Raw genomic sequence first — 7252 nt, 5'->3', positions numbered from 1 at the left:
CATTTTAAGTATTTCACGCACATTTTCAAATAGTTCATATTCATACTAATTAAGCCAATTCCTACCATATACCATTGCCAAATCTAAAATTTACTTATTTCACCTTTACATTCATAATTCAAAATGACACTCATATGAATATGATATCCTAGGTACATGCCATTACCAATAATTAATATACTTTTCCACTCAGAGTTCAAGTTTAGCCTAGGATGCTGCTTCAATGATCTGACTTTAACGTATCCTGCGCACGAAAACAAACCGTACACTGAGTATGAACTCAGTGGTATTTCTATAATCTGAACACTTAATAATATGAAAAATATAACATTCGCTTAAAAATCATAGAACAATCACAATTATATAATTGTTCAATTCATAGATAAATCCTTTATAACTCAATCAATTTTTTCATCTACTAACTCATATAATTTTCCACAATATGTTCACAATTCACTTGAACAATAATATTATTCACTTATATCCCATTTAGAGTTACATAATTCATGTGTTTCAATCATGTTTTAGTTCACTGTTCAATATCAATAAATAATATTCAACAATTCACATTTCAATCAATAATCTATTTTAATCCAAGCTCAATATCAATTTATCAATATCATTCAGTAACAATCAATTATTCAGTAGCAATCAATTATTCAGTAACAATCAACTATTCAGTAATAGTCAATCATTCAGTACTTTTATTGATCGCGTGATTCGTAACAAGTAATAAATATTTATAATGAAGATCAAACCTAGACTAACTATTATCACGACGAAAAGGCAAGCGCACCTATCGAACAATAGTATAGTAATGGCAAGGCCGGGATATTGTACCCAAGGGAACCAAAAATACTAGTAATAACTATCATTTTATTATCTAGCCTAAGAATAAAAGGGTTTGTTTTAATTAACTAATTGTTTAAACTAAGAACGCACAGAGAAAAGTATTAAGGAATTGCTTTTGGGAAAATCGATTGACTTGAGACAATACCTAAGGAAAAATCCACCTAGAATTTACTTGTTATTCTGTCTCTGAATCGGACGATTTATTGATTCAACTTGTTCTGTAGAGATCCCTAAGTTATGTTATTGTCCCTATTCAAGACTAATAACATCTAATACCTAGATTGAATAGCCGAGACTTTTCTCTAATTAACACTCTAGGGTTGCATTAACTTGATCTATGGATCCCCTTATTAGGTTTCACCCTACTTCGGCAAAATCTTGTCACCCTATTTCTAGGCGCACAATCAACTTCGCTTAATTATGACAAATTTACTCTTAGACAGGGTCTATTCCTCCTCTGAATAAGAGCGTGTCTTGAATCAGTATCCTGGGATATCAAAACAAGAATTAAGAACACATAATTAAGAACTAGTTAAATATTTATCATACGATTCAGAAAATAATAACAAGATTCGTCTTAGGTTTCATTCCCCTTAGGTATTTAGGGGTTTAGTTCATAACTAAGTAAGAAAACATCTCCGAAGAATAAAGAATACAAAACATAAAGAAAACCCAAAACTCCTGAAGAGAAATTGAGGAGAGATCTTCAGTATTGATGATGAATCCGACTTCTAAAATGGATCAATTAGCTTCCTTGGGGTAATTCCTTACCCCCTTCTCTGTCTCCCTTTTTTCCTCCCCCCTTTTCCGTCTCCCCTTTTTCCTCTCTTTTAGGGTGTATTTATAGGCTTTGGAATGCCTAGAAGCCCTAAAAAATGGCCTTTTCCAAATTGGACTTAACTTGGGCTCGTCATGGACACGCTCGTGTGCCACGGCCGTGTGACGTGATTGCCAGGCCGTGTGAATCGTGAAAGCCTTGGTCGACACCCTCGAAAGACATGGGCGTGTGAGCTACCAACGTGGCAAGGCTTAGGCCGTGTCATCTTCTGGATTTAGTCCGTTTTGTCCCTTTTTGGCTCCTTTTGCTCTCCTATGCTCTCCTAAGTGTAAAACATGGAATTAAAGCATTAGGAGCATCAAATTCACCAATTCTAATGAGAAATCATCCATAAAATGCATTAAACATGGGGTAAAAATATGTATAATTTACGGTTTATCAAATAACCCCACACTTAAGCATTTGCTTATCCTCAAGTAAAATCGTCAACTCATAATCAAAATAAATTCTCCTCAACTTATAATTCTTATCGATAATATCTCAAAATATTCCATAGGTAATCATACATTGAGAATTCAACTAAAAGAACATAAAAGTTTCAAACATTCCAAGTTGAGTATTTAATCATGCAAACATAGGTGTCTTTTCGCATCTAAGTAATTACCTTTGATTCAGAATATTATAGAATTTCACATCCTCACTAAAGATTCACTCAAATCACTCGAGGTGTTTAAAGAAAATAAATGAAGCACTCAATAGTCAATAATGAAAAGTCATTACCATAGGCTTGCATGAAAATCAAATCTCCACCACTATAATTTCAGATGATACATCAATCAAAAGGTCTTTAGAGGGTTGTAGTGCGGCTTGGTTAGGGGGTGTGGTCACAAGCTGAAAGAAAGGGTTAGAATTGAGATTGACTTGAAAAGTTGCCATTAACTAGAAAAAGAGTTAATCTTCACTTGCGTACAACAAAGCTTCTCTCAAAATATGAAATTACAGATATGCATACATAGTTTTTTTTCTTTTTTTTAAGAACAAGTTAAATAATATAGACTAAATATCAAGAACAAAACATAGCTAGGCAATCCATTCAACTCAAATCTCGACAAAAATAGGGATTAATTTAGGGGATTTCAACAATAATATGTTAAAGGTTAATATTAAGGGTAATACAAGAAATGGTTTGTTAGGCTCAAAGGGGTTTACTAGGGGTTAATCGTGGAGGTAGGCTTTTCATGCCATGAGTGGGTTAATCCTAAGTGCCTTAATCATTTTGATATATCAAATCAAATGGTGTGGTCTTGACATGCATAATCAAACAAGTTCTAGAATAACAGTTCAATACTGACACACACTCAAAGCAATAATAAAAGTGAGCATGAAAGAATTAATAGATGCTTAAAAGGCTCAAAAGTCTCACAAAAAATTATGGCTTTTTGATGTTTAGACTCGTGAATTCCAATTCAAAGTAATACCTAGACTTGGGGAAACAACCTATAATTTTAAATTCTTAAAAATCAACTTATCATGCTTGATTCTCTAATGTCATAAAGTTTAAACAATCAATGAATAAATGCCTATATTTTAATTCAAGATATATAAATCAAAATCATAAATTAATTAAAATTTATCCTAAATATGATATGAGAGTTTTTGCAAGAGAACAAGATGATTATTCAGGGATTTTTTTGATAATGAAATAAATACCCCCACATTTAAGATGTACATTGCCCTTAATGTACAAAGATAGATATTAGAGTATAAAAATAAGATAGGGAGAGAAGTGAAACTTCCTGTATGATGAATTCCTAGAACTAGAGTTTTGGAGAGTGATCGGTTTGAGAGTGGAGGAGGATGCGGTCGTAGAGGTTCATTAGGCCATAAGTCCTGCGCCAAAAGAATATTATATCTAGTGGTAGCTATGGTCATGGTTGAGCAGGACATGGCAATCATGGAGAACCTTTCCCGGTGGAGTTTTAGTTCCTATGTGAGGATGAGCTTAAGAGCTCTATATAACTGTGATAAAATCAGGAACTTTTTGGGGGATAGTAGAAAGAATAAGTACTCGAAAAGAAATAATAAAATTTTATAATAAAATTTTAAATTTGCTAAAAAAATAAAAATTTAATAATTTAAAAGTAGTTTGAATAAAAATTAAAAAAAAACATAAAATAATAAAATAAATATTTCTAAACATCTTCATCACTGGATGGTTCGCGATGAGATGTGGACTCGCGGAAGATGTCGCTCCCTTTCTCTTCTTCGAGGCTGGTACGGCAGTTTTCTTTCCTCTTTAAGATGACATTGAAGGCACTAAGTCAGAGAGATTGAGCTTAAAAACGAAGTTGGAGGCTGCGCACAGGCGTGGTAGGGGGTACAGCCGTGTGGAAGGAAAATGGAGGGAAAAGAGATGGGAAAGTGAGGACTAATGCAGGGGAAGTGGATTTTAGGATGGTTTGGGGGTTGGGAAATGCAAATCTAAGGAATGGTGGCTGGAATAGGGAATAGGGATTAGGGAGTGGAGAAGGGGAGATTTCGGCTAGGGTTTTGAAAGGAAGAAGAAAATGAACAGTGGTTTGCTTATATAGGGGGAAGCTAGACGGCTTAGGGCCACACCCGTGTACTCTGAAAGTGAGCCCATGTTTTTCAAATTTTGCAATTTAGGTCGTGCCCAGCTACTATCCCACGCCCGTGTGTCTTGGGCGTCTGTGGCCCACGGCCATATCGCACGGTCATGCCTAGCTTTGTTTGCTTCTCCCACACCCGTGTGTTATGGTACCATGCACGTGTATTGTTGTACACGGCTGAACGGCACGGGCCTGTCTCACACCCGTGTCGAAGAAACAAAATCGAGCCTTGTCCCTAGCACGCCCGTAGTTTTCCATCCCCATGCCCATGGTCTCCTATCATGTTCACCCATGGCCATGTCGCACGGTCGTGGGGATTTATCGCTCCCCGTGTTTTAGGGAAATCATGTCCTGCTTCCACACGGCCGTATCGCACGGCTGTGTCTCTTCCCTTGTTTGGCGACGGCTTTAAGCACGCCCGTGTGCCTGGCCGTGTGTGCTGAAAAACTTTGCAATTTAAAGATTAAGTTAATGATTCAAAGTGTTAGAAATTAAAAATATGTTAGTGCTCGGGTTGCCTCCCGAGAAGCACTTATTTATAGTCTAAGCTAACTTACCTCTCTAGTGAATGGTCAGGGTGGTTCGAAGAGTTTATACTCCTCATTCCTGCTATCAATCTCATCAAAATAAGGTTTTAATCGGGTGTTGTTTACCTTAAAAGTGCCGAACTTGGGGTTACTCACCTCCACCGTACCGAATGGAAAAATACTAAGTATCGTAAGAGGGATTTTCTCATTCGGTGTGGTAGTGACAATGTGGGGATCTACGGGATCTAGTAAGACTTTATCGCCAACCTTAAGTTGATTAGGAGAGGTATGGGCCTTGTTTTGACATAGTTTCGATTTATCACATGTTCTCGATTTGTGTACTTGCCATTCATCTAGCTCCTCTATCTGTAGCCTTCGTTCTTCATGAATGTGTCCTTTATCATTTCTGGAACATGGCTCGTGAACTTCTTTGAAGCTTAATTTCTGCAAAGTCATATTGTCAGTTTTAGTAGATTGGTGTGGATTATTACATTCAATGTTTGATGTGATGCCAGAATTATGAGCTTGAAGGGTGATTGTTTCGTCTCCCACACGAAGTGTAAGCTCACCTGTGCCAACATCAATAATTGTTTTAGCAGTTGCTAAAAAGGGCCTCCCTAAAATCAAAGGGGTGTTATTATCATCCTCTATGTCTAGAACAACGAAATCAACGGGGAATATGAACTTATCTACTTTCACAAGTACATCTTCAATAATACCCTTATGAAATCTTATAGTTTTATCTGCCAATTGAATGCTCATCCTAGTTTGTTTAGGTTTCCCAAGACCTAGTTGCTTAAACATTTTGTAAGGTATTATGTTAATACTAGCCCCTAAATCAGCTAATGTATGACGTATATCTAAACTACCAATTAAGCAAGGATTTGTAAAACTTCCTGAATCTTTCAATTTGTGGGGTAGCTTATTCTGTAGAATAGCTGAGCAGACTGCATTTAGCTCCACATGTGACGCTTCGTCAAACTTTCACTTATTTACTAAAATCTCTTTTAAAAATTTCATTGCGTTTGGCATCTGCGAGAAAGCTTCAATAAACGGTATGTTAATATGTAATTTTTTCAAAAATTTAAGGAATTTACCGAATTTTTCATCTGAGCGGCCTTTCCTTATCGCGTTAGGGTATGGCACACAAGGTTTATATTCGACAGTCACTGGTTTGTTTGTATTTTGACCTACCTCATCTCTCCATTTGCTTACCACAGTTTCTTGCCTCGGTTCTGGTTCAGGCTCAACGACTCCTTCGTCATCTTGAGTATTAATTGCATTGAGTTGTTCCCTTGGGTTAGGTTCGGTATTACTTGGCAAACTACCTTGAGGTCGTTCAGAGATCAGTTTGGAAAGCTGGCCTATCTGAGTTTTGAGTCCTTGGATCGATGCTTGTTGATTTTTAAGTGTTGTCTCAGTATTTTAGAAACGGGTTTCTGACATTGATATGAATTTTGAGAGCATCTCCTCAAGGTTTGGTTTCTTCTCTTGTTGGTAAGGTGGCTGTTGAAAACCCTGAGGATTTTATGGCTTTTGATTTCCTTGACCACCTTAGGAGAAATTTGGGTGGTTCCTCCAATCTGCATTATAAGTATTATTGTATGAGTTATTTTGAGATCTAAAGTTATTATTACCTATATATTTGACTTGTTCCTCTTCGGTTGTTGGTTGAAAGATTGATATTCTGTATGCACACCTCCTCCGCTTGAGTCACACCTCATTACTGGATGTACCTGCGTAGAACCAAGAAAACTATCAATCTTTTTATTGAGAAGTTCTACCTGATTTGACAGCATAGTAACTGAGTCGACGTTATAAACGCCGACTATTTTTGTTGGCTTAGTCCTCATGACTTGCCACTAATAGTTATTCAGTTACATTTCTTCAATGAATTCATAAGCCTCTTCAGGTGTTTTGTTGTTGATGGTTCCCCAGCAGCTGCGTCAACCATTTGCCGAGTCGAGGGATTCAGACCATTGTGGAATGTTTGTACTTGAAGCCAAAGCGGTAACCCATGGTGAGGGCACCTTCTCAGTAAGTCCTTATATCTCTCCCATGCATCGTAAAGTGTTTCTAAATCCATCTGCACAAAAGAAGAGATATCATTACGTAATTTAGCCGTTTTAGCCGGTGAAAAATATTTTAGTAAAAATTTCTCGGTCATTTGTTCCCAAGCAGTGATAGACCCTCGTGGTAATGAGTTCAACCACTGTTTAGCTTTATTTCTTAGTGAAAAGGGAAATAACCGAAGACGAATGGCATCATCAGAAACGCCATTGATTTTGAATGTATCGCAAAATTCCAGGAAATTTGCTAAGTGAGCATTGGGATCTTCATCCTACAGACCATCAAACTGAACAAAATACTGTATCATCTGAATAGTGTTAGGTTTTAATTCAAAAGTATTTGCAGCTACAGCAGGTCTAACTATACTAGATTCAATTTCTATTAAAGAAGTTTTA

At 36.7% G+C, this 7252-nt stretch overlaps 1 non-coding gene across 1 annotated transcript; it reads left to right on the top strand.

Annotated features, from left to right (window-relative positions):
- The first annotated feature begins 6799 nt into the window (after positions 1 to 6799).
- Positions 6800 to 6906, top strand: LOC121231643 (small nucleolar RNA R71). Its single transcript, XR_005929699.1, has one exon. It is a non-coding gene; the product is annotated as a small nucleolar RNA R71 (small nucleolar RNA).
- Positions 6907 to 7252: the final 346 nt, after the last annotated feature.

The sequence above is a fragment of the Gossypium hirsutum genome, chromosome A06 (genome assembly GCF_007990345.1).
Source record: "Gossypium hirsutum isolate 1008001.06 chromosome A06, Gossypium_hirsutum_v2.1, whole genome shotgun sequence".
NCBI classification, from domain to species: domain Eukaryota; kingdom Viridiplantae; phylum Streptophyta; class Magnoliopsida; order Malvales; family Malvaceae; genus Gossypium; species Gossypium hirsutum.
Note: the sequence above shows the minus strand (reverse complement) of the source record. Positions and strands in the feature narration are given on the sequence as shown.